The sequence below is a fragment of the Eucyclogobius newberryi genome, unplaced genomic scaffold, assembly GCF_026437365.1.
Source record: "Eucyclogobius newberryi isolate DKJ021-1_F unplaced genomic scaffold, fEucNew1.0.hap1 SCAF_5, whole genome shotgun sequence".
NCBI classification, from domain to species: Eukaryota; Metazoa; Chordata; class Actinopteri; order Gobiiformes; family Gobiidae; genus Eucyclogobius; species Eucyclogobius newberryi.
This window is the reverse complement of record NW_027316167.1, coordinates 36,432,459-36,457,579: the sequence shown is the minus strand read 5'-3', so window position 1 is coordinate 36,457,579 and position 25,121 is coordinate 36,432,459. Positions and strand designations below refer to the sequence as shown.

The 25,121-nt window shown below is 42.3% G+C and overlaps 1 pseudogene; it reads left to right on the top strand.

The window, feature by feature from the left end:
- Positions 1 to 128: 128 nt before the first annotated feature.
- Positions 129 to 24,543, top strand: LOC140380750 (toll-like receptor 13; annotated as a pseudogene).
- The last annotated feature ends 578 nt before the right edge of the window (positions 24,544 to 25,121 follow it).

Sequence of the window (25,121 nt, the reverse complement as noted above, 5' to 3'; positions counted from 1 at the left end):
GAGGAAGACTCAGCTGAAGATTTATCAGTAATCAGTGCATACCGGACGCACATAGTATCGCACAAGTGGTCCTTCGAGCCGGATAATCTTTGGCTGAGTCAACAAGATGACAACTCCACAGAATCCAGATGAGGCGCCTCAGGAGAAGAGTCCAGAGCGTAGTCACCGTCCACGCAGGAGCAGGAAGCTTATCTGACAGCATTTCAATAGAATCAGACAAGGAGGAGAGGTCTAGATGGGAGAAGATGGAGAATGCTTGGGACAAAGTGCTGACAACCATGAAAGAGATGCAAGTCACCATGACGGAAACCAGCAGTGCATTAACCAAGCGCGTTGAAAACCTAGAGCGTGACTGTACGTCAAGTAGCCCTTTTCCTCAGCGCAGTGATGTGCCTGCACCAGACAGAGTTTCTTCTCTTCCGCTTACAGCTGAACCAGCATCAACCCCAAGGCAGGACACCGAAACGCATGTGAACCTGTTGCTTAGGCCAGTGCAACCTGCTGCAGTAAATACAAGCTTTATTGTCCAGCCTGCTCCGCACCCGAGAGTTATTCCGATGGTTCGGCCTGCTCCACTACCTGCTCCCCCACCTAGAGCCAATCATGCTATTCATCCTGAGCGACAACCTGCTGTTCGAGTAGCCCAATCAATGCAGCTTGAAAAAATGGAGCCAACTCCTGTACAGCCCGAGTTTATCAACATTTGTCTCCTCTACACAACTCTAACCAGGTTAACTCTGCAAAGCCTCATGCGCCTGCATATGTCAGTAGGCACTACTCTACACCCTTGTATCAGCCGTCACGGGTGGCAGGAGTACAGCAGCCTATTGCCCTTAACCAACAATATGTTGCTCCGCCCACTGATTGACGTTTACTTTATTTATTCGAAAAAAACGGCGGTTAGCATTAGCCACTAGCTCAAAGCCTACACACAACATTTACTTTTTACAACATTTTACTGGAATGCGAACGATAAAATAATAAAATACTGAGAATAGTTTGGGCACTTACCAGAGCTGCTTCAAAGTGTTCCTTAAAGTTGCGTTGACTGAAGCGCATTGCACAGAAACTCTGCCGTGAAGACCATCGGTTTAAACTTTAAAAATCTTGTTTTGGACTACCGCGGTAATTGTCGTAAATCTGCCCCTGCCGTATTCCGAGAAACCGGAAGTAACAAAAATTCACAGGTGTAGACACGAATGGTCTGGACACATGAATGGTGCAGACGCGAATGCTCCGGACTGTTGAATTGAATGGTGTAGACGCGAATATTAAATTATAAAAACGATTACATTTGATTGCGATTACATGATTAGTACATCAAAATTAACCAAGTCAAACGATTCACAACAACATTATTAACACATTTACTTTCAATGATTCAACGTTCAATTTAATTTTTGTTACTTTGACTCCTCATACAAAATAGGTTGAAGCTGAAAAAGACTAAATTATTTTAGTCTCTCTCTGGAACGAACGAAATGTAGGTACAACCCCCCTCTCGACAAACTCGACAAGAAGCCAGTGAAGAGACTCAAGCACCGGCGTAATGTGCTCTCTTCTTTTGGTTCCTGTTAGTTATGTTGCTGCTGCATTGTGAACCAGTTGAAAGCTTTTTATGGAGCTTTTAGGACACAGGGAGTTACTGTGGTATAATCTAGACATTACAAATACAAAGCGTTTTCCAGCATCACTTTTAAGCAAGATTTGTCTCATTTTAGCTATATTGCGCTGATGGAAATAGGCTGTTTTACAGGCTTGATTTACATGCACTTTGAATGAGAGCTCCTGGTCAAATAAGACACCAAGGTTTCTTACAGAAGAAATGGAGGCAACACTGACATTGTCCATTGTCCATTGTGTAACTATCTACTCGGATAAAGCGTCTCGTAGATGTTTAGGGACGTTTTTTTCAGGGTTAAGAAGCAGATAATTAAGTGTCATCCAGGTTTTTATATCCTTCACACAAGCACTAAACCGGTCTGATCTGGTTTCATTGATAAATAAAGCTGAGTGTTATCTGCATAGGAGTGTAAGTTAATGCCATGCTTTCTGATAATGTTACCTAACTGCAGCATGTAAAGAGTAAACAGAATTGGACCGAGTACAGAACCCTGAAGCACACCGTAGGTTACTTTGGAGCAAGGTGAGGAGCTCTGGTTTACATTAACAAATTGGTACCTATCCTATAAATAGGATTTAAACCCGCTAAGGGCTGTCCATCCGACACCTACATCACATTCTAACCTCTGCAGTAGAATATTGTGGTTGATGGTGTCAAACGCTGCGCTGAGGTCCAACAGAACCAGGATTGAGACCAGTCCATCAGCAGCAGCTAATAACAAATCATTTGTGACTTTAACTAGTGCAGTTTCAGCGTTGTGGTGGGCTCTAAACCTTGACTGGAAAACTTCAAATACGTTATTGTCCTGTAGATAGTGACAAAGCTGTTTAACTATACAACTCTTTCAGTATTTCTAGAGACAAAGGGATTATTTGAAATAGGTCTGTAATTTACCAATAGGTCAGGACCTAGATTAGGCTTTTTTGCAGTTTAATGACTGCATGTTTGAAGGACTGTGGAACATAGCCACTTTCTTATGTATTTATTATATGTCTTTATGGAGTCTACTTGAAATCGGGTCTAGGATACAAGTAGAGGTTTTAGACATAATGGCTGAAGTTATCTCTGCTTGATCAACAGTGAACCTTTCCAGTGAACCTTTCTAGTGTCACTGGTGGGTTTTTATGGGACACTAGTTTTACAGCTTGGGCTTGTTCGGGGTTAATAGTGGGAATAATTGCATCTAATTTATCTCTGATTGTTTTTATTTTATTGTTAAAAAATAGAAGAAAATCATCAGAGCTGAGAGTAGCTGGGATTTAGGGCTCTGCTGCGCTGTGATAGTTTGCTAGTCTGGTTGCAGTGCTGAAAAGAAATCTAGTGTTACTTTTGTTGACTTCTATTACATTTGAATAGTATCTGGTTTGGGCCTGCTTATTGGACAGTAGGCAGCTTTTCCATGCTTTTAGGGACTTTTGTTTATGTGAACACAGATCTTCATTGTACCATGGGGAGGTGCATTTTGGCCTAATGACCTTCTGTTTTTTTAAAGGAGCTGCAACATCAAGTTCAGACTTCAGAGAATTCATAGTCAAGTCAACAAATTGGTCACTTACATTGGGACTAAAGCTGTTCTCAGCAGGATCACACTGTCATGTGATCCTGCTGAGAACAGCTTTAGTTAGACATTTATATTAGAACTTTATTTTTGTGGGCCTGGATAATCTTTGAGAATAAACTGATAGGTAATCAGAAAATGACAGTATAGTGTTTTGAAGACAATGAGGTCTCTAATCTCTATTCCATATGCTAGGAAAGGAGCCAGAGTGTGCTTGTGACTGAGTCAGTTTATTTACATTTTGAGCTAAACCAATGCTATCTTACAGGGTGCTGAAATAATTACTGAGAGAACTACCACTCACCACACGTGTATATTGAAATTTCCAGCTATCACTTATTTATCCCAAGCTAACAGGAAGTTTGTTTTTTAGTTTGAGATTTACCAGAAAAAGTATTCCTAGATTATGTTTGTTACAGGGTGAGACCTTTCACCAGAGGCACCCTGAGGTGCTTCTCACGCCAGGAGTATGGACATAGCTGCAGTGTGTAAGGGAGTGTGAAAGTGTGGAAGCTGTGGAGGATCTGAGTGTAAGAGTGGACAGTGTGAATGAAGACATGGACCCCAAATGTCTGCATTGCTCTGGAGGGCATCGGACAGGAGCTCAGGAGTGCCCGAGACAGAAAAGGGAAGAGGAAGTTAACCGGGTGAGAATGGAGAATCGGGTTTCTAATGCAGAAGCTGTTGAAACTGTAAAGAAGCAAACGACGAGACAAAGGTAACTTTGTCTAGATTCACAATTTCTAGTGATAGAGAAGCAGAGTTTCTTAGCTTTTATAGCAGTTGTGATTGTGAACATTTCTGTGGAGCTGCAAGATTCGTCTGATCGGGTCAAGGTGATATTGGATGCTGCAAAAAGATTTTTAGGTGTTGGGGATGGGACTGAGGAGGAATTGGAGAGGGTTGCACAGAAGGGATTTAGAACAGTGGATGAAGGGGAAATTAGGGTAGAGTAGGGTCTGTAGGGTGCACGTTAAATTTGAATTCACTGTGAAGCACAAATAAGCAAGAAGAAGAAGAAGACTGGCAGAGTGAAAAGATGCCAACAGACAGGAAATAAGTGACAATTACCTAAAAGCAATTTGGAGGAAATTTACCTAAATCTTAGCAGTCCACATTTTCTAAGTTTATTTAATTAGGCCCGAGCCCCAGCAGGGGGAGGGCCTATTGCTCCCGCAACGCTGCCGAAGGCAGCGTTGCAACTGTCTGACCAAACATGCGGGCGCAGCCCGCATGTTTGGTACCCCGTCGCCCCTGGCAAGTACAGTGAACTAGCCCATGCCGAAGGCATGGATCATGCATACTTACTCCTGCTATGACAGAAATAGTCAACAATTAGTGAATGGGCGTAGCCCATTCACTAATTGTTGACAACAGCAGCGCGAAGCGCTGCATTCCTCCAAAAACCCTCCTGGCATCGTCCCGTATGCGAGAATCCATGCCGCAGGCATGGGCCATGCTTGTATCTGCTCAAATCAATGGAAGTCTATGGGGAGTGGGCGGGGCATCCCGACGGAATAGGGAGTGACGAGCGCGTAAGCGCTCGTAATGATAATTCCACCCCATGGCGGCATCGGGAAGGCTTAGAGCTTTCAAACGATGTATCATTTGTTGTTATAGTAAAAACGGCTATATTGTTTTTGCTAAAAATATTATTATTATTATTATTATTATTATTTTTCTTGTTCTTCTTCAGCGCTTTGATCTCTAATTTGACCCCCTGAACATGCTCAAAAACTCACCAAACTTTGCCCAAAATTCAGAATCGGTGAAAAATTTTATTTTTTCTGGGCCATTTTTTTTTTCGTAAAAAAATGGCGCGACAGCGCCACCGACAAAAGTCAAAATACATTGCGCCTATGGGAGACGCCCCGAGGTCAACTTTGGCGTAAAGCTACGAAATTCGGGACACGCATTCCTCTCGTGAGGATAAACAAAAAAAAACATTGTGGCCACGCCCCCAAACTTACCCTATGGCCGCCATCTTCCTTTGAAAATGAAAACAAGCTGAGTTAGCCATTTTGTTTACGTCAAACTTTGACGAACTCCTCCTAGGGCGTTTTGCCCACCGACTTCAAAATCGGCGTACGTCCTCTGGACAAGTGGGGCATCTAAAGTTATTCAATTTTTTGAGATACCTTTTACGGTCTGTGTGCGGCGCAGCCGCAAAGTTGGACAACTTATTTTGGAATATTGCAGGTCTAAAAATTGCTCCCATTTGATCAAAACCAGTCCGATTAGGACCAAATTTGAATCAGTTGTTAAACTTTCTAGTTTGGACCAGTTTAGGCTGACAAAATTGAAATGGCAGTGATAGCGCCCCCTACAGAGTGACCTTTAAATTAACATTGAAGGTCAAAAATTAGTTTTACCAAAATTGTCTAAACTTTACCCAAAATTCTATTTTGCCGTCCCGATCACAAAAGCCAATCACAAAAATGCCTAAATTTTTACGCCGTAGTCGTAGCGATGACAGAAACCTCCCATGTTATCCCTATGGGAAAACCACAAAATCTCTCAAATTACCACATTTTTATGTTTTACACTTTAACGAAGTCCTCCTAGTGCGTTTTGCCCACCAACCTCAAAATCGGTGTACGTCCTCTAGACAAGTGGTGTATCTAAAGTTATCCAAATTTTAAGGATAACTTTTACGGTCTTTGTGCGACGGAGCCGCAAACGTTTCCCAGAATTCTGACTATTTGGCCTTCAGAGTGGCCTATAAACAATAGAGTTTTTCCAAATGACATGATATTTTGAACAAAATTCTAATTTGCCATCCTGATCATAAAAGTATGAGAGCCAAAGTCATATTTTGTACGGCGTAACCGTAGCGTTGACAGAAACATCCCATGTTATCCTTATGGGAAAATCGTAGAATCGCTCAAATCACCACATTTTTACGCTTCACACTTTAATGAACTCCTCCTAGGGCGATTGTCCGATCAAGTTCATATTTGGAGAATATCATCTACACAAGCGGGGCATCAAAACTTACCCATATTTTGATTCTAAGTGCTACGGTCTCTGTGTGGCGGACCCGCAAATATATGTCAGAAATGGGAAAACAGCGAAATCTCTAAAATCACCACATTTTTACGCTTCACACTTTAACGAACTCCTCCTAGGGCGATTGCCCGATCAAGCTCATATTTGGGGAAAATCATCTACACAAACGGGGCATCAAAAGTTATCCATATTTTGATTTTAAGTGGTACGGTCTCTGTGTGGCGGACCCGCAAATATATGTCAGAAATGGGAAAACAGCGAAATCTCTAAAATCACCACATTTTTACGCTTCACACTTTAACGAACTCCTCCTAGGGCGATTGCCCGATCAAGCTCATATTTGGGGAAAATCATCTACACAAACGGGGCATCAAAAGTTATCCATATTTTGATTTTAAGTGGTACGGTCTCTGTGTGGCGGACCCGCAAATATATGTCAGAAATGGGAAAACAGCGAAATCTCTAAAATCACCACATTTTTACGCTTCACACTTTAACGAACTCCTCCTAGGGCGATTGCCCGATCAAGCTCATATTTGGGGAAAATCATCTACACAAACGGGGCATCAAAAGTTATCCATATTTTGATTTTAAGTGGTACGGTCTCTGTGCCGTGGAGCTGCAAATATACTGTCACAAATGGGAAAAACGCCAAATCCTTGAAATGTTCACATTTACGCTTCACACTTTAACAAACTCCTCCGTGGGCAATAGCTCGATCAAGCTTTACTTTGGGAAAAATCATCTACACAAGCGGGGCATCAAAAGGTATCCATATTTTTATTCCAAGTGCTACGGTCTCTGTGCGGCGGCGCAGCAAATTTGACTGACACTTGTGTTCATTTGCACTGGATTGGCCATGTCCAATGTGTCGCCGTCTGTCAAGTTCTTTTTTTATTCAAGACACAATAAGGGCGCCATCTTTATCAAGTCGAAAGCGCAGAGTCGGAAGGCCGGCGGCCCGCGAGGGCCGTTGGATGCCGCTTGCGGCTTTAATTGTTTATTGGTTTCATTTATGAGTTACTATAAGTTAATTGGTCTGACGCCTGAAAAAGCTTTTCTGATTGACTTTTTGGCATTATTTGCACGAGAGACACACACAGTCTCTATCTGCCTTGAATCTGAACACTTAATTTGTGAGTGAGCGAGAGCTCAGTGTCTTACACTGCTGCTCTGCGCCCGGGGCTTGTCCCTGGATGGTCACTTTAGACGACTAAGGCTATCGGTCAAATTCCGAACTAATATGGATCTACCCTCCAAAGTCGGATGGATCGTATGAGCCCGGGCTTTCCCCAAAACACACTCAAATTGTCAACAAAGACAAAGACTGAATGCTGAAAAGCAATGATCCGATTGGGCAGGGGAACAGAAAATATTACGGTATCTGACACCCCTCGTGTGTGCTGAAAGACTGAGTTCTCGTTGAAGAAGTACTGCTCACTGTGCTTAGATCCATAACTCAAAACCTCTGAGCTATGCCACCGCTCAGATATTTCAGATCCTGATCCCATTAGTCCTAATCTCCCGCTGATGCATCTTTACCACAAGCTGTCTACAGTAGCAGTGACCTGACCTGATGGGACATCACTGCTGGAAACACAGCCAGGTCCTGGCAGACAACTTCTGGGTTCAATTCACTAGTAATTACCTGCCCAATCTTCACTAGAGGAGAAAACAGCACACCCACACTCCAGACCTCGATGACTCAATGGTTATTTTAGGTTATCTAAATCTAGGTTTGATAAGGAGGTTAGACATATAATTGGTAGATTCAACCCCAAAGAAGCACACAACAGATTCAACTTTAAGTTTGAAATAGTATTTGATTTTTCAAAGTTGTTTCTCTTTTTTTAAACACACAGGGGCCAAAAGATGAGATCTCATAAAAACAAAAGACAAAAATAAAATCGTTCATTCCAAAATAAAGTTTGGATTTCCCCTGGGTGCAATCAGAACTAAAATTGTACTACCGCTCCTTAAATATTTATCAGGCAAAAAGGGTTAGAGTTAGGGTGGACCAGGGGACCAGGAACCAAGGCAACAAAGAGGGATCCAGCGTCAGCGGAATCAGGTCCAGAAGAATTCTCCATAAAAACCAACCAAGACGTTTATAAACTATAGATCAGTGTTTGTGTCCTTTTTAACACTATTGTACTTGAATGTAACTTGTAGACTTGGATTACCAACATAAAAGTACAATAATAATAATAAATATAGCCGCAAGCGGCAATGATCGGCCCTCGCCACGCCGCAAGAGGAGGGGGCGCTAACGCGCTCCAATTGTCCTTTTAGTACGCCTACTGCTGAATCTGTGACGCTGTCACATCTTCTCCCCTTTGTTTTACCATCAAAAAGCAATTTTATTTTGAATTCTTGGCAAAATGTGCGGCTTTGCCGCACAGACACCGTGACCGTGAAGGTTTCGGTCATCGTTACGGCAACGCCATAACAATTATGACATGGGTCTCATTGACTTTTTTGATGGGGATGCTAAAATTGAGTTGTGTGTCAAATTTCATATAATTTCGCAAAACTAAACATTTAACCTCCATTTAAAATCTGTAGGGGGCGCTGTGGCTCCAAATTAATTTATTTCACTTCAAGTAGGTTTAGGGCAAAGAGTTTAACAACTGATTCTAATTTGACGCAATTCGGACTTTATCTGCGCAAACGGCAGAAATGTAAAATTTGGGAGATTTCTGAAATTCTTGCTACAGTTTGCGGCTTTGCCGCACAGAGACCGTGACAGGTATCAATGTAATTTGAATAACTTTTGATGTCCCACTCCTCAGTAGCATTTTCACCAAATTTCAGCTTTTTAGGGCCAACGCCCTGGGAGGAGTTCGTAAAAGTACGACGTTTGGAAAAACTCCGAAGTCATGTTTAGCCATTTTTGAAGCAATATGGCCGACATTTAGTTGGGCGGACGGCGTTGCCGTAATAATATTTTTTACTTCTCTTGTCACCATCTACCTCTGCGCCAAATTTCATGATTCTACGATCAGATTTTTTTTGGGTCATTTCCCATCTCTCAATGCATTTTTGGTACATTTGGGGGCGCTGACGCGCCAATTTTTTTTATTTTAGAAAAGGGAAATAGCCAGAATGTAGAGAGGCACGATTTTTAGAGGTGTGCAAATTTTTGTGACTTTTCGTCAATGTTCACTGGGTGAAAAATAGGGGGGTTGGTCCCGAGAAGAAGAAGAAGAAGAAGAAGAAGAAGAAGAAGAAGAAGAAGAAGAAGAAGAAGAAGAAGAAGAAGAAGAAGAAGAAGAAGAAGAAGAAGAAGAAGAAGAAGAAGAAGAAGAAGAAGAAGAAGAAGAAGAAGAAGAAGAAGAAGAAGAAGAAGAAGAAGAAGAAGAAGAAAGAATCCAACGGCCCTCGCGGGCCGCCGGCCTTCCGACTCTGCGCTTTCGACTTGATAAAGATGGCGCCCTTATTGTGTGTTGAATAAAAAAAGAACTTGACAGACGGCGACACATTGGACATGGCCAATCCAGTGCAAATGAACACAAGTGTCAATCAAATTTGCTGCGCCGCCGCACAGAGACCGTAGCACTTGGAATAAAAATATGGATAACTTTTGATGCTCCGCTTGTGTAGATGATTTTCCCCAAATATGAGCTTGATCGAGCTATTGCCCACAGAGGAGTTCATTAAAGTGTGAAGCGTAAATGTGAACATTTCAGAGATTTCGCTGTTTTCCCATTTCTGACATATATTTGCGGGTCCGCCACACAGAGACCGTAGCACTTAGAATCAAAATATGGATAAGTTTTGATGTTTCTGTCATCGCTACGGTTACGCCGTACAAAATATGACTTTGGCTCTCATACTTTTGTGATCAGGATGGCAAATTAGAATTTTGTTCAAAATATCATGTCATTTGGAAAAACTCTATTGTTTATAGGCCACTCTGAAGGCCAAATAGTCAGAATTCTGGGAAACGTTTGCGGCTCCGTCGCACAGAGACCGTAAAAGCTATCCTTAAAATTTGGATAACTTTAGATGCCCCACTTGTCTAGAGGACGTACACCGATTTTGAGGTCGGTGGGCAAAACGCACTAGGAGGACTTCGTTAAAGTGTAATACATAAAAATGTGGATATTCGAGAGATTTAGCGGTTTTCCCATAGGGATAACATGGGAGGTTTATGTCATCGCTACGACTACGCCGTAAAAATTAAGGCATTTGTCTGATTGGCTTTTTTGATCGCGACGCCAAAATAGAATTTTGGGTAAAGTTTAGAAAATTTTGGTAAAACTAATTTTTGACCTTCAATGTTAATTTAAAGGTCACTCTGTAGGGGGCGCTATCGCGCCCATTTCAATTTTGTCATCATAAACTGGTCCAAACTAGAAAGTTGAACAACTGAATCAAATTTGGTCCTAATCGGACTTGTTTTGATCAAATGGGAAAATTTTTTAGATCTGCAATATCCCAAAATAAGTTGTCCAACTTTGCGGCTGCACCGCACACAGACCGTAAAAGGTATCTCAAAAAATTGGATAACTTTAGATGCCCCACTTGTCCAGAGGACGTCCGCCGATTTTGAAGTCGGTGGGCAAAACGCCCTAGGAGGAGTTCGTCAAAGTTTGACGTGAACAAAATGGCTAACACAGCGTGTTTTCATTTTCAAAGGAAGATGGCGGGCATAGGGTAATTCTGGGGGCGTGGCCACAATAATATTTGTTTTTTGTCCTCACAAGAGGAATGCGTGTTCCGAATTTCGTAGCTCTACGACAAAGTTGACCTCTGGGCGTCTCCCATAGGCGCAATGTATTTTGACTTTTGTCGGTGGCGCTGTCGCGCCATTTTTTAACGAAAATAAAAATGGCCCAGAAAAAACAAAATTTTTCGCCGATTTTGAATTTTGGGTAAAGTTTGGTGAGTTTTTGAGCATGTTCAGGGGGTCAAATTAGAGCTCAAAAAGCAGAAGAACAAGAAAAATAATAAAAATTAAAGCCGCAAGCGGCATCCAACGGCCCTCGCGGGCCGCCGGCCTTCCGACTCTGCGCTTTCGACTTGATAAAGATGGCGCCCTTATTGTGTGTTGAATAAAAAAAGAACTTGACAGACGGCGACACAATTGACATGGCCAATCCAGTGCAAATCAACACAAGTGTCAGTCAAATTTGCTGCGCCGCCGCACAGAGACCGTAGCACTTGGAATAAAAATATGGATACCTTTTGATGCCCCGCTTGTGTAGATGATATTTCCCAAAGTAAAGCTTGATCGAGCTATTGCCCACGGAGGAGTTTGTTAAAGTGTGAAGCGTAAATGTGAACATTTCAGAGATTTCGCTGTTTTCCCATTTCTGACATATATTTGCGGGTCCGCCACACAGAGACCGTAGCACTTAGAATCAAAATATGGATAAGTTTTGATGCCCCGCTTGTGTAGATGATATTCTCCAAATATGAACTTGATCGGACAATCGCCCTAGGAGGAGTTTGTTAAAGTGTGAAGCGTAAAAATGTGGTGATTTGAGCAATTCTATGATTTTCCCATAAGGATAACATGGGATGTTTCTGTCATCGCTACGGTTACGCCGTACAAAATATGACTTTGGCTCTCATACTTTTGTGATCAGGATGGCAAATTAGAATTTTGTTCAAAATATCATGTCATTTGGAAAAACTCTATTGTTTATAGACCACTCTGAAGGCCAAATAGTCAGAATTCTGGGAAACGTTTGCGGCTCCGTCGCACAGAAACCGTAAAAGCTATCCTTAAAATTTGGATAACTTTAGATGCCCCACTTGTCTAGAGGACGTACACCGATTTTGAGGTCGGTGGGCAAAACGCACTAGGAGGACTTCGTTAAAGTGTAAAACATAAAAATGTGGATATTCGAGAGATTTAGCGGTTTTCCCATAGGGATAACATGGGAGGTTTATGTCATCGCTACGACTGCGCCGTAAAAATTAAGGCATTTGTCTGATTGGCTTTTTTGATCGCGACGCCAAAATAGAATTTTGGGTAAAGTTTAGAAAATTTTGGTAAAACTAATTTTTGACCTTCAATGTTAATTTAAAGTTCACTCTGTAGGGGGCGCTATCGCGCCCATTTCAATTTTGTCATCATAAACTGGTCCAAACTAGAAAGTTGAACAACTGATTCAAATTTGGTCCTAATCGGACTTGTTTTGATCAAATGGGAACAATTTTTAGATCTGCAATATCCCAAAATAAGTTGTCCAACTTTGCGGCTGCGCCGCACACAGACCGTAAAAGGTATCTCCAAAAATTGGATAACTTTAGATGCCCCACTTGTCCAGAGGACGTCCGCCGATTTTGAAGTTGGTGGGCAAAACGCCCTAGGAGGAGTTCGTCAAAGTTTGACGTGAACAAAATGGCTAACACAGCGTGTTTTCATTTTCAAAGGAAGATGGCGGGCATAGGGTAATTCTGGGGGCGTGGCCACAATAATATTTGTTTTTTGTCCTCACGAGAGGAATGCGTGTTCCGAATTTTGTAGCTCTACGACAAAGTTGACCTCGGGGCGTCTCCCATAGGCGCAATGTATTTTGACTTTTGTCGGTGGCGCGCCATTTTTTTACGAAAAAAAAATGGCCCAGAAAAAACAAAATTTTTCGCCGGTTTTGAATTTTGGGTAAAGTTTGGTGAGTTTTTGAGCATGTTCAGGGGGTCAAATTAGAGTTCAAAGCGCTGAAGAAGAACAAGAAAAATTAAAGCCGCAAGCGGCATCCAACGGCCCTCGCGGGTCGCCGGCCTTCCGACTCTGCTCTCTGCATTTTACAGAGATGGCGCTAACGCAATTGTCTAAGAACTAAGACAGCGACACATTGGACATGTACAATGCTGTGCTTAACCAGTGCAAATGAACACAAATGTCGGTCAAATGTGCAGCTCCAGCGCACAGAGACCGTGACACTTGGAATAAAAATATGGATAACTTTTGATGCTCCGCTTGTGTAGATTATTTTCCCCAAATATGAGCTTGATCGAGCTATTGCCCACAGAGGAGTTCATTAAAGTGTGAAGCATAAATGTGAACATTTCAAGGATTTGGCGTTTTTCCCATTTGTGACATATATTTGCGGGTCCGCCACACAGAGACCGTAGCACTTAGAATCAAAATATGGATAAGTTTTGATGCCCCGCTTGTGTAGATGATTTTCCCCAAATATGAGTTTGATCGGACAATCGCCCTAGGAGGAGTTTGTTAAAGTGTGAAGCGTAAAAATGTGGTGATTTGAGCGATGTTGCGATTTTCCCATAAGGATAACATGGGATGTTTCTGTCATCGCTACGGTTACGCCGTACAAAATATGACTTTGGCTCTCATACTTGTATGATCAGGATGGAAAATTAGAATTTAGTGCAAAATGTCATGTCATTTGGAAAAACTCTATTGTTTATAGGCCACTCTGAAGGCCAAATAGTCAGAATTCTGGGAAACGTTTGCGGCTCCGTCGCACAGAGACCGTAAAAGTTATCCTTAAAATTTGGATAACTTTAGATGCACCACTTGTCTAGAGGACGTACACCGATTTAGAGGTTGGTGGGCAAAACGCACTAGGAGGACTTCGTTAAAGTGTAAAACATAAAAATGTGGTAATTTGAGAGATTTTGTGGTTTTCCCATAGGGATAACATGGGAGGTTTCTGTCATCGCTACGACTACGCCGTAAAAATTTAGGCATTTGTCTGATTGGCTTTTTTGATCGGGAAAGCAAAATAGAATTTTGGGTAAAGTTTAGAACATTTTGGTAAAACTAATTTTTGACCTTCAATGTTAATTTAAAGGTCACTCTGTAGGGGGCGCTATCGCGCCCATTTCAATTTTGTCATCATAAACTGGTCCAAACTAGAAAGTTTAACAACTGATTCAAATATGGTCCTAATCGGACTCGTTTTGATCAAATGGGAGCAATTTTTAGATTAGCAATAAGTGGTCCAACTTTGCGGCTGCGCCGCACACAGAGCGTAAAAGGTATACCAAAAATTTGGATAACTTTAGATGCCCCACTTGTCCAGAGGACGTACGCCGATTTTGAAGTTGGTGGGCAAAACGCCCTAGGAGGAGTTCGTCAAAGTTTGACGTGAACAAAGTGGCTAACTCAGCTTGTTTTCATTTTCAAAGGAAGATGGCGGGCATAGGGTAAGTCTGGGGGCGTGGCCACAATGATATATTTTTTTTGTCCTCACGAGAGGAATGCGTGTCCCGAATTTCGTAGCTCTACGACAAAGTTGACCTCGGGGCGTCTCCCATAGGCGCAATGTGTTTTGACTTTTGTCGGCGGCGCTGTCGCGCCATTTTTTGACGAAAAAAAAAATGGCCCAGAAAAAATCTAATTTTTCGCCGATTCTGAATTTTGGGCAAAGTTTGGTGAGTTTTTGAGCATGTTCAGGGGGTCAAATTAGAGCTCAAAGCGCAGAAGAAGAACAATAAAAATTAAAGCCGCAAGCGGCATCCAACGGCCCTCGCGGGCCGCCGGCCTTCCGACTCTGCGCTTTCGACTTGATAAAGATGGCGCCCTTATTGTGTTGAATTAAAAAAAGAACTTGACAGACGGCGACACATTGGACATGGCCAATCCAGTGCAAATGAACACAAGTGTCAGTCAAATTTGCTGCTCCGCTGCACAGAGACCGTAGCACTTAGAATATAAATATGGATAACTTTTGATGCCCCGCTTGTGTAGATGATATTTCCCAAAGTAAAGCTTGATCGAGCTATTGCCCACGGAGGAGTTTGTTAAAGTGTGAAGCATAAATTTGAACATTTCATAGATTTAGCGTTTTTCCCATTTGTGACAGTATATTTGCAGCTCCACGGCACAGAGACCGTAGCACTTAGAATCCAAATATGACTAACTTTTGATGCTTCCCTTGTGTAGATGATTTCCCCCAAATATGAGCTTGATCGGGCAATCGCACTAGGAGGAGTTTGTTTAAGTGTGAAGCGTAAAAATGTGGTCATTTTAGAGATTTCGCTGTTTTCCCATTTCTGACATATATTTGCGGGTCCGCCACACAGAGACCGTAGCACTTAGAATAAAAATATGGATAGCTTTTGATGCCCCGCTTGTATAGATGATTTTCCCTAAATATGAGTTTGATCGGACAATCGCCCTAGGAGGAGTTTGTTAAAGTGTGAAGCGTAAAAATGTGGTGATTTGAGGGATTTCGCGATTTTCCCATAAGGATAACATGGGATATTTCTGTCATGGCTACGGTTACGCTGTACAAAATATGACTTTGTCTCTCATACTTTTATGATCAGGATGGCAAATTAGAATTTTGTGCAAAATATCATGTCATTTGGAAAAACTCTATTGTTTATAGGCCACTCTGAAGGCCAAATAGTCAGAATTCTGGGAAACGTTTGAGGCTCCGTCGCACAGAGACCTTAAAAGCTATCCTTAAAATTTGGATAACTTTAGATGCCCCACTTGTCTAGAGGACGTACACCGATTTTGAGGTTGGTGGGCAAAACGCACTAGGAGGAGTTCGTCAAAGTTTGAAACAGAAAAATGTGGATATTCGAGAGATTTAGCGGTTTTCCCATAGGGATAACATGGGAGATTTATGTCATCGCTACGACTACGCCGTAAAAATTAAGGCATTTGTCTGATAGGCTTTTTTGATCGGGACGCCAAAATAGAATTTTGGGTAAAGTTTAGAAAATTTTGGTAAAACTAATTTTTGATCTTCAATGTTAATTTAAAGGTCACTCTGTAGGGGGCGCTATCGCGCCCATTTCAATTTTGTCAGCCTAAACTGGTCCAAACTAGAACGTTTAACAACTGATTCAAATTTGGTCCTAATCGGACTGGTTTTGATCAAATGGGAGCAATTTTTAGATCTGCAATATTCCAAAATAAGTTGTCCAACTTTGCGGCTGCGCCGCACACAGACCGTAAAAGGTATCTCAAAAAATTGGATAACTTTAGATGCCCCACTTGTCCAGAGAACGTACGCCGATTTTGAAGTTGGTGGGCAAAACGCCCTAGGAGGAGTTCGTCAAAGTTTGACGTGAACAAAATGGCTAACACAGCGTGTTTTCATTTTCAAAGGAAGATGGCGGCCATAGGGTAAGTCTGGGGGCGTGGCCACAATGATTTTTTTTGTTTGTCCTCACGAGAGGAATGCGTGTCCCGAATTTCGTAGCTTTACGTCAAAGTTGACCTCGGGGCGTCTCCCATAGGCGCAATGTATTTTGACTTTTGTCGATGGCGCTGTCGCGCCATTTTTTAACGAAAAAAAAAATGGCCCAGAAAAAATTAAATTTTTCGCCGATTCTGAATTTTGGGCAAAGTTTGGTGAGTTTTTGAGCATGTTCAGGGGGTCAAATTAGAGTTCAAAGCGATGAAGAACAAGAAAAATTAAAGCCGCAAGCGGCATCCAACGGCCCTCGCGGGCCGCCGGCCTTCCGACTCTGCGCTTTTGACTTGATAAAATAAAGATGGCGCCCTTATTGTGTGTTGAATAAAAAAAGAACTTGACAGACGGCGACACATTGGACATGGCCAATCCAGTGCAAATGAACACAAGTGTCAGTCAAATTTGCTGCGCCGCCGCACAGAGACCGTAGCACTTGGAATAAAAATATGGATAACTTTTGATGCCGCGCTTGTGTAGATGATTTTCCCCAAATATGAGCTTGATCGAGCTATTGCCCACAGAGGAGTTCATTAAAGTGTGAAGCGTAAATGTGAACATTTCAGAGATTTCGCTGTTTTCCCATTTCTGACATATATTTGCGGGTCCGCCACACAGAGACCGTAGCACTTAGAATCAAAATATGGGTAAGTTTTGATGCCCCGCTTGTGTAGATGATATTCTCCAAATATGAACTTGATCGGACAATCGCCCTAGGAGGAGTTTGTTAAAGTGTGAAGCGTAAAAATGTGGTGATTTGAGCGATTCTACGATTTTCCCATAAGGATAACATGGGATGTTTCTGTCATCGCTACGGTTACGCCGTACAAAATATGACTTTGGCTCTCATACTTTTATGATCAGGATGGCAAATTAGAATTTTGTTCAAAATATCATGTCATTTGGAAAAACTCTATTGTTTATAGGCCACTCTGAAGGCCAAATAGTCAGAATTCTGGGAAACGTTTGCGGCTCCGTCGCACAGAGACCGTAAAAGTTATCCTTAAAATTTGGATAACTTTAGATGCACTACTTGTCTAGAGGACGTACACCGATTTTGAGGTTGGTGGGCAAAACGCACTAGGAGGACTTCGTTAAAGTGTAAAACATAAAAATGTGGTAATTTGAGAGATTTGGTGGTTTTCCCATAGGGATAACATGGAAGGTTTCTGTCATCGCTACGACTACGCCGTAAAAAATAAGGCATTTTTGTGATTGGCTTTTGTGATCGGGACGGCAAAATAGAATTTTGGGTAAAGTTTAGACAATTTTGGTAAAACTAATTTTTGACCTTCAATGTTAATTTAAAGGTCACTCTGTAGGGGGCGCTATCGCGCCCATTTCAATTTTGTCATCATAAACTGGTCCAAACTAGAAAGTTTAAGAACTGATTCAAATTTGGTCCTAATCGGACTCTTTTTGATCAAATGGGAGCAATTTTTAGATCTGCAATATTCCAAAATAAGTTGTCCAACTTTGCGGCTGCGCCGCACACAGACCGTAAAAGGTATCTCAAAAAATTGAATAACTTTAGATGCCCCACTTGTCCAGAGGACGTACGCCGATTTTGAAGTCGGTGGGCAAAACGCCCTAGGAGGAGTTCGTCAAAGTTTGACGTGAACAAAATGGCTAACACAGCGTGTTTTCATTTTCAAAGGAAGATGGCAGCCATAGGGTAAGTCTGGGGGCGTGGCCACAATGATTTTTTTTTTTTGTCCTCACGAGAGGAATGCGTGTCCCGAATTTCGTAGCTTTACGACAAAGTTGACCTCGGGGCGTCTCCCATAGGCGCAATGTATTTTGACTTTTGTCGGTGGCGCTGTCGCGCCATTTTTTAACGAAAAAAAAATGGCCCAGAAAAAACAAAATTTTTCGCCGATTTTGAATTTTGGGCAAAGTTTGGTGAGTTTTTGAGCATGTTCAGGGGGTCAAATTAGAGTTCAAAGCGCTGAAGAAGAACAAGAAAAATTAAAGCCGCAAGCGGCATCCAACGGCCCTCGCGGGCCGCCGGCCTTCCGACTCTGCGCTTTTGACTTGATAAAGATGGCGCCCTTATTGTGTGTTGAATAAAAAAAGAACTTGACAGACGGCGACACATTGGACATGGCCAATCCAGTGCAAATGAACACAAGTGTCAGTCAAATTTGCTGCGCCGCCACACAGAGACCGTAGCACTTGGAATAAAAATATGGATAACTTTTGATGCCGCGCTTGTGTAGATGATTTTTCCCAAAGTAAAGCTTGATCGAGCTATTGCCCACGGAGGAGTTTGTTAAAGTGTGAAGCGTAAATGTGAACATTTCAAGGATTTGGCGTTTTTCCCATTTGTGACAGTATATTTGCAGCTCCACGGCACAGAGACCGTACCACTTAAAATCAAAATATGGATAACTTTTGATGCCCCGTTTGTGTAGATGATTTTCCCCAAATATGAGCTTGATCGGGCAATCGGCCTAGGAGGAGTTCGTTAAAGTGTGAAGCGTAAAAATGTGGTGATTTTAGAGATTTCGCTGTTTTCCCATTTCTGACATATATTTGCGGGTCCGCCACACAGAGACCGTAGCACTTAGAATCAAAATATGGGTAAGTTTTGATGCCCCGCTTGTGTAGATGATATTCTCCAAATATGAACTTGATCGGACAATCGCCCTAGGAGGAGTTTGTTAAAGTGTGAAGCGTAAAAATGTGGTGACTTGAGCGATTCTACGATTTTCCCATAAGGATAACATGGGATGTTTCTGTCAACGCTACGGTTACGCCGTACAAAATATGACTTTGGCTCTCATACTTTTATGATCAGGATGGCAAATTAGAATTTCGTTCAAAATATCATGTCATTTGGAAAAACTCTATTGTTTATAGGCCACTCTGAAGGCCAAATAGTCAGAATTCTGGGAAACGTTTGCGGCTCCGTCGCACAAAGACCGTAAAAGTTATCCTTAAAATTTGGATAACTTTAGATACACCACTTGTCTAGAGGACGTACACCGATTTTGAGGTTGGTGGGCAAAACGCACTAGGAGGACTTCGTTAAAGTGTAAAACATAAAAATGTGGTAATTTGAGAGATTTTGTGGTTTTCCCATAGGGATAACATGGGAGGTTTCTGTCATCGCTACGACTACGGCGTAAAAATTTAGGCATTTTTGTGATTGGCTTTTGTGATCGGGACGGCAAAATAGAATTTTGGGTAAAGTTTAGACAATTTTGGTAAAACTAATTTTTGACCTTCAATGTTAATTTAAAGGTCACTCTGTAGGGGGCGCTATCACTGCCATTTCAATTTTGTCAGCCTAAACTGGTCCAAACTAGAAAGTTTAACAACTGATTCAAATTTGGTCCTAATCGGACTGGTTTTGATCAAATGGGAGCAATTTTTAGACCTGTAATATTCCAAAATAAGTTGTCCAACTTTGCGGCTGCGCCGCACACAGACCGTAAAAGGTATCTCAAAAAATTGAATAACTTTAGATGCCCCACTTGTCCAGAGGACGTACGCCGATTTTGAAGTCGGTGGGCAAAACGCCCTAGGAGGAGTTCGTCAAAGTTTGACGTAAACAAAATGGCTAACTCAGCTTGTTTTCATTTTCAAAGGAAGATGGCGGCCATAGGGTAAGTTTGGGGGCGTGGCCACAATGATTTTTTTTGTTTATCCTCACGAGAGGAATGCGTGTCCCGAATTTCGTAGCTTTACGCCAAAGTTGACCTCGGGGCGTCTCCCATAGGCGCAATGTATTTTGACTTTTGTCGGTGGCGCTGTCGCGCCATTTTTTAACGAAAAAAAAAATGGCCCAGAAAAAATAAAATTTTTCGCCGATTCTGAATTTTGGGCAAAGTTTGGTGAGTTTTTGAGCATGTTCAGGGGGTCAAATTAGAGATCAAAGCGCTGAAGAAGAACAAGAAAAATAATAATAATAATAATAATAATAATAATATTTTTAGCAAAAACAATATAGCCGTTTTTACTATAACAACAAATGATACATCGTTTGAAAGCTCTAAGCCTTCCCGATGCCGCCATGGGGTGGAATCATCATTACGAGCGCTTACGCGCTCGTCAGTCCCTATTCCGTCGAGATGCCCCGCCCACTCCCCATAGACTTCCATTGATTTGAGCAGATACAAGCATGGCCCATGCCTGCGGCATGGATTCTCGCGTACGGGACGATGCCAGGAGGGTTTTTGGAGGAATGCAGCGCTTCGCGCTGCTGTTGTCAACAATTAGTGAATGGGCTACGCCCATTCACTAATTGTTGACTATTTCTGTCATAGCAGGAGTAAGTATGCATGATCCATGCCTTCGGCATGGGCTAGTTCACTGTACTTGCCAGGGGCGACGGGGCACCAAACATGCGGGCTGCGCAGTTGCAACGCTGCCTTTGGCAGCGTTGCGGGAGCAATAGGCCCTCCGCCCTGCTGGGGCTCGGGCCTAATAATAATATTTTTAGCAAAAACAATATAGCCGTTTCCACTATAACAACAAATTATACATCGTTTGAAAGCTCTAAGCCTTCCCGATGCCGCCATGGGGTGGAATCATCATTACTCGTCACTCCCTATTCCGTCGGGATGCCCCGCCCACTCCCCATAGACTTCCATTGATTTGAGCAGATACAAGCATGGCCCATGCCTGCGGCATGGACTCTCGCGTACGGGACGATGCCAGGAGGGTTTTTGGAGGAATGCAGCGCTTCGCGCTGCTGTTGTCAACAATGAGTGAATGGGCTACGCCTTCGGAGTCGTGGGCAGCCACCGTGGCTGTGATCTCCGATGTAATTGGACTCTGATGGTGTACATATCATATCTATTATCTCATTAATTAATACATTTTTATGATGTACATATCACCACTTCCTATTGCACCACATAACTTTATACCTTCATATTTCATTATGTACATATCATGCCGTTTAGTGCTCAGTGTTCAATGTTTTGCTGTTTGTGTTGCACTGAATCACCTGTGAATTCTGTTTATCGACAAATGGCAATAAACCCTATTCCGATTCTGATTCTGATTCTTGGATTATAAAAGGCCCTGAATAGCATCAAAGTATTTCCATTTCAATATAGTAACTTTCAAGTCCAGTTCACATCAATAACACTCCTCTTGAGTCTTTAGTGACAACTGTAGTGCTGTCAGTGTGACAGGAGGGAGGGCTTATCTCAATGAGATGCAAATGAGCCCCCCTGTGACTCTGGCCTCACTTGGGTGAGAATCTTTAGAGGCAGTTTTCTCAGTGAAAGGTTTTGAGAGTTGTATACATTCAAATGACCACAACTTACTTAAATATAATCAGATGTGCATTAGGGAGACCTCATTGGATAGCTTTGAATTCACACTTTCAGAATCTGTGAATAACTCAAAATGTCTCCGGGTAGACATGTAACTGGTTTATCCACGGTCAGTCACAAATGTGTTTTCAGTGATCAGTGAGGATATCAACCGCTCTGTGCCAAGTCTATTAGAATTCACTAGCAAGGACCACAACCCCAGATATGATGCAAGGTGGCAGGGGAGAAACATAAACAACACAAATTTACGAAGTTGATGCCGTTTTGGGGCTTCTTGCGATGAGGGCTGAAGGCTCCCGGGCCTCGATACCCCCATCGAGGAGATAAATTAGAATACTTAGAACAGTTTAAAAGAGGGTGGGAGGGAGGGGAACGAAAATCACGAACACAGGTGTATGTGATCTGGATGATTAAGTAGTGTAGCCGCAGGAAGGGGCATGGTCCTGCTCCCGAACTTAAGATAACAAACTTATCTTCATTTAGACCTGAAACAGAACAGTTTTACCTGTAAATGCAAAAACTCCTGGCTCGTGCAGTGGATTCAAAATGACAACCAAACTCAGGTGAGAGACACACACAGCTTCAAGTGTAACTACCCACCAGAGCGCAAAGGCTCGAAACTGCTGGAGCGCAACGTGCAGCCCTGCCTCGTGGACGTCGGCTTCCTTTCTTTCATTTTCAGCTCTTGTCTCAATGTCCTGATCCTTTTTGTCTCGTTCATCTTCCACTTCAGTCGCTTTCAGCTGACCTACGCCTACTACAATCTTCTTGGCTTGGCTTTATGATTCTAAGAACAGGCAGAAGCGAGCGGCAAGTCGCTACGACGCCTTTGTCTCCTACAACACCAGAGACGAGTCCTGGGTCTATGAAGAACTGGTGCCTAGCCTTGCCTAACCACCGAGACTTCCTCCCAGGTAGTCGTCAGTCAGTCAGGTCTGAACTGTACTACCCCTGTCACTGTAAACTTGAACATGTGACTGAGAGTAAACACAAACATGTGACCGATAGTAAACACAAACATGTGACTGTAAACTTGTTTAAGCCACAGTCCACAGTGGAGAATGGCTCACTAATCAAGGGGAAACCTTGAGTCGGCGCTCAGAATTGTGGGTCGTAGGTTTCAGTGAGAAAAATTAAACCTAGACCCATTGTACTACAAAATATATACTGTTTGATATTTTGTAATCTTGGTCACAGAGTGACTCCTCTTACTATGTGAAATCAATATGTTAAATATGTGACCGACCGTAAACATAAACATGTTTTGGAATCCTATATTTGGTTAAGATTAGAGCTTTAGGACATGGATTGTTAGAATTATATTATTTTTCACACTTGGACCCTGGACAAAATGCCAAACTTTTAGGAAGTCCCTTTTTCACACGGAGCCAAGAATCGTTCAAACTTTGGTCGCAGCCACTTCTGACCGCGTGAACAATCCGGTTCTGTCTTACGATCAGAATTCCTCACGTCTTGTAGTGTGACATCAATAAATTGTGCAGTGCAAGGATCACTGTCCTCGCCCTGACTAGCTCAGCAGCAGGTACACTCAGTGTTGTGCCTGAACGTGTTCATTGAACGAAAGTTCATGAACGCGTTCATAATTTTGGTGAACGTGAACTGAACGAACGGTATTACTGCTGACGAACGATAATGTGAACGCGTTCATTCTGGTGTCTGTGAACGGCAAAATTCGTTATTTTTATTTTCGTTCAATAAAGTGTCAGCTTTCTAGAGACTTCCAGACGAAAAACACACTGTTACGTTGCCCAAAAAGAGCCTATGTCTGGCAAGTGTGAGAGCTCCAGTTGTAGAGGCCGATAGCGCAGACAGAGATTTCGCCTGTCGCACCGCACTGCGCATGCGCATCAAAACAAAAAGCAGCATTGACGCGACCGCAGCGTGTGGTCAACAGAGCAGCAACGCTTCGCCCTGCTACGACCAGTTACGTGAGTTTTATGGTAAGGTCGGTGAGGATGGGAACAATCTAACATTTATGTGCAAACTTTGCCCAGCAAGTTTTCCCTCATGTTTTTGAGAATATACTGTGGGGCTGAAAGCTGCTGCTAGTGTGGGCTGAATGGACAGCAACACATGGGAAGTCTGTCCCTTCAATGTGAATGTAAATCCTGGGTAAGGATTCAGAATTGGATATGAAGATGAAATCTGACACTTATTTTCAGCAATAAACTAATAAAATAATTGCTGCCTGTGGTTGTATTTGGGCTGTGGAAATATTTTAGAACAATAAAAGAACTGAACTAGTTCATTTTTTGGAGCTGTGAACTTAGTTCAAAATTTTGAATTATGAACTATGAACTGAACTAGTTCATTTTAAAATGTATGAACTATGAACTGAACTAGTTCATGTAGAAAGTGAACTTTCCCAACACTGGGTACACTGACCTGAGTGGTAAATATATCACTTAATGAAGTCACTTCATCTTCACAGGGAAACCCATCATGGAGAACATGGCAGATGCTATTTATGGAAGCAGAAAAACCATCTGTTTCATCAGCCGCCGCTATTATGCAGAGCGAGTGGTGCTCCAAAGAGTTGCAGCTGGCCAGGTACTGCCAAGTTCAGTCTGTAAAGATCTCATTCTGATTCAGGTTTTTGTTGTAGTTTCCGTTTGTTTGATGAGCACGAGGACGTTCTGATATTGCTGTTCCTGGAGGACATCCCCTCTTCTCACCTGTCTCCATATTACCGCATGAATAGGCTGCTGAGTCGTCGTACGTACCTGAGCTGGCCTCGCGCTGCAGAAAACCCTCAGCTGTTCTGGGAGAAATTACGGCAAGCTCTGAGGTCCACAAGCACCGGTGTGGTGGACAAACTGTTCAGATCACGGCCCTTTTTAAAACACCAATTTCCTTGTACATTTTGAGAGTCGCAGGGTGTGTTTTTTGGGCTACACAAATGAAATTATATATGTGCAAATAAATGCTTGAATCAAGTGATAATTATCTTCGTTTGAGTATATTTTTACTATCTTATAATATTTGTGGAACAAGCATTTCTTTTTTGCTCATTTCAAATGAGAAAATGCTTGCGTTTATCTTAACTACATTAACATTTGAAGTCAAACAGTGAAAAAACATCCTCATGAATACTACTTAAATAAGATAATGTGTTATGGGTTTTAATTAAGATTTGTGATAAAAAGAGAAAATGCTAAGCTTTTAGTTCTGTTTCACATTAATAGACCTAGATCGTTTTAAAGCGGAAATTAAAAATAAAACGTCTGAAAATGCATTTTCACAAGGAGGGGAAGCTTTAGCAGGGGAGTTACTTAGTTCTGCTTTAAAGCGTTTTTTTATATTCTCATCACTTTGGCAATCGGTTAACTCTGACACACAACGCAGTCATCGAAGTTCTGTGGGTTTTGGGTCGTTTGTTGCTCTACTGAAAGTCTGACAACCCTGAGCTCAACTGAAAGCTCCTTTGAAGAGTTGGGAAACGTCTTCAGTCTTACATCAGAACCTGCCTGGACAACTGAGCAATTACA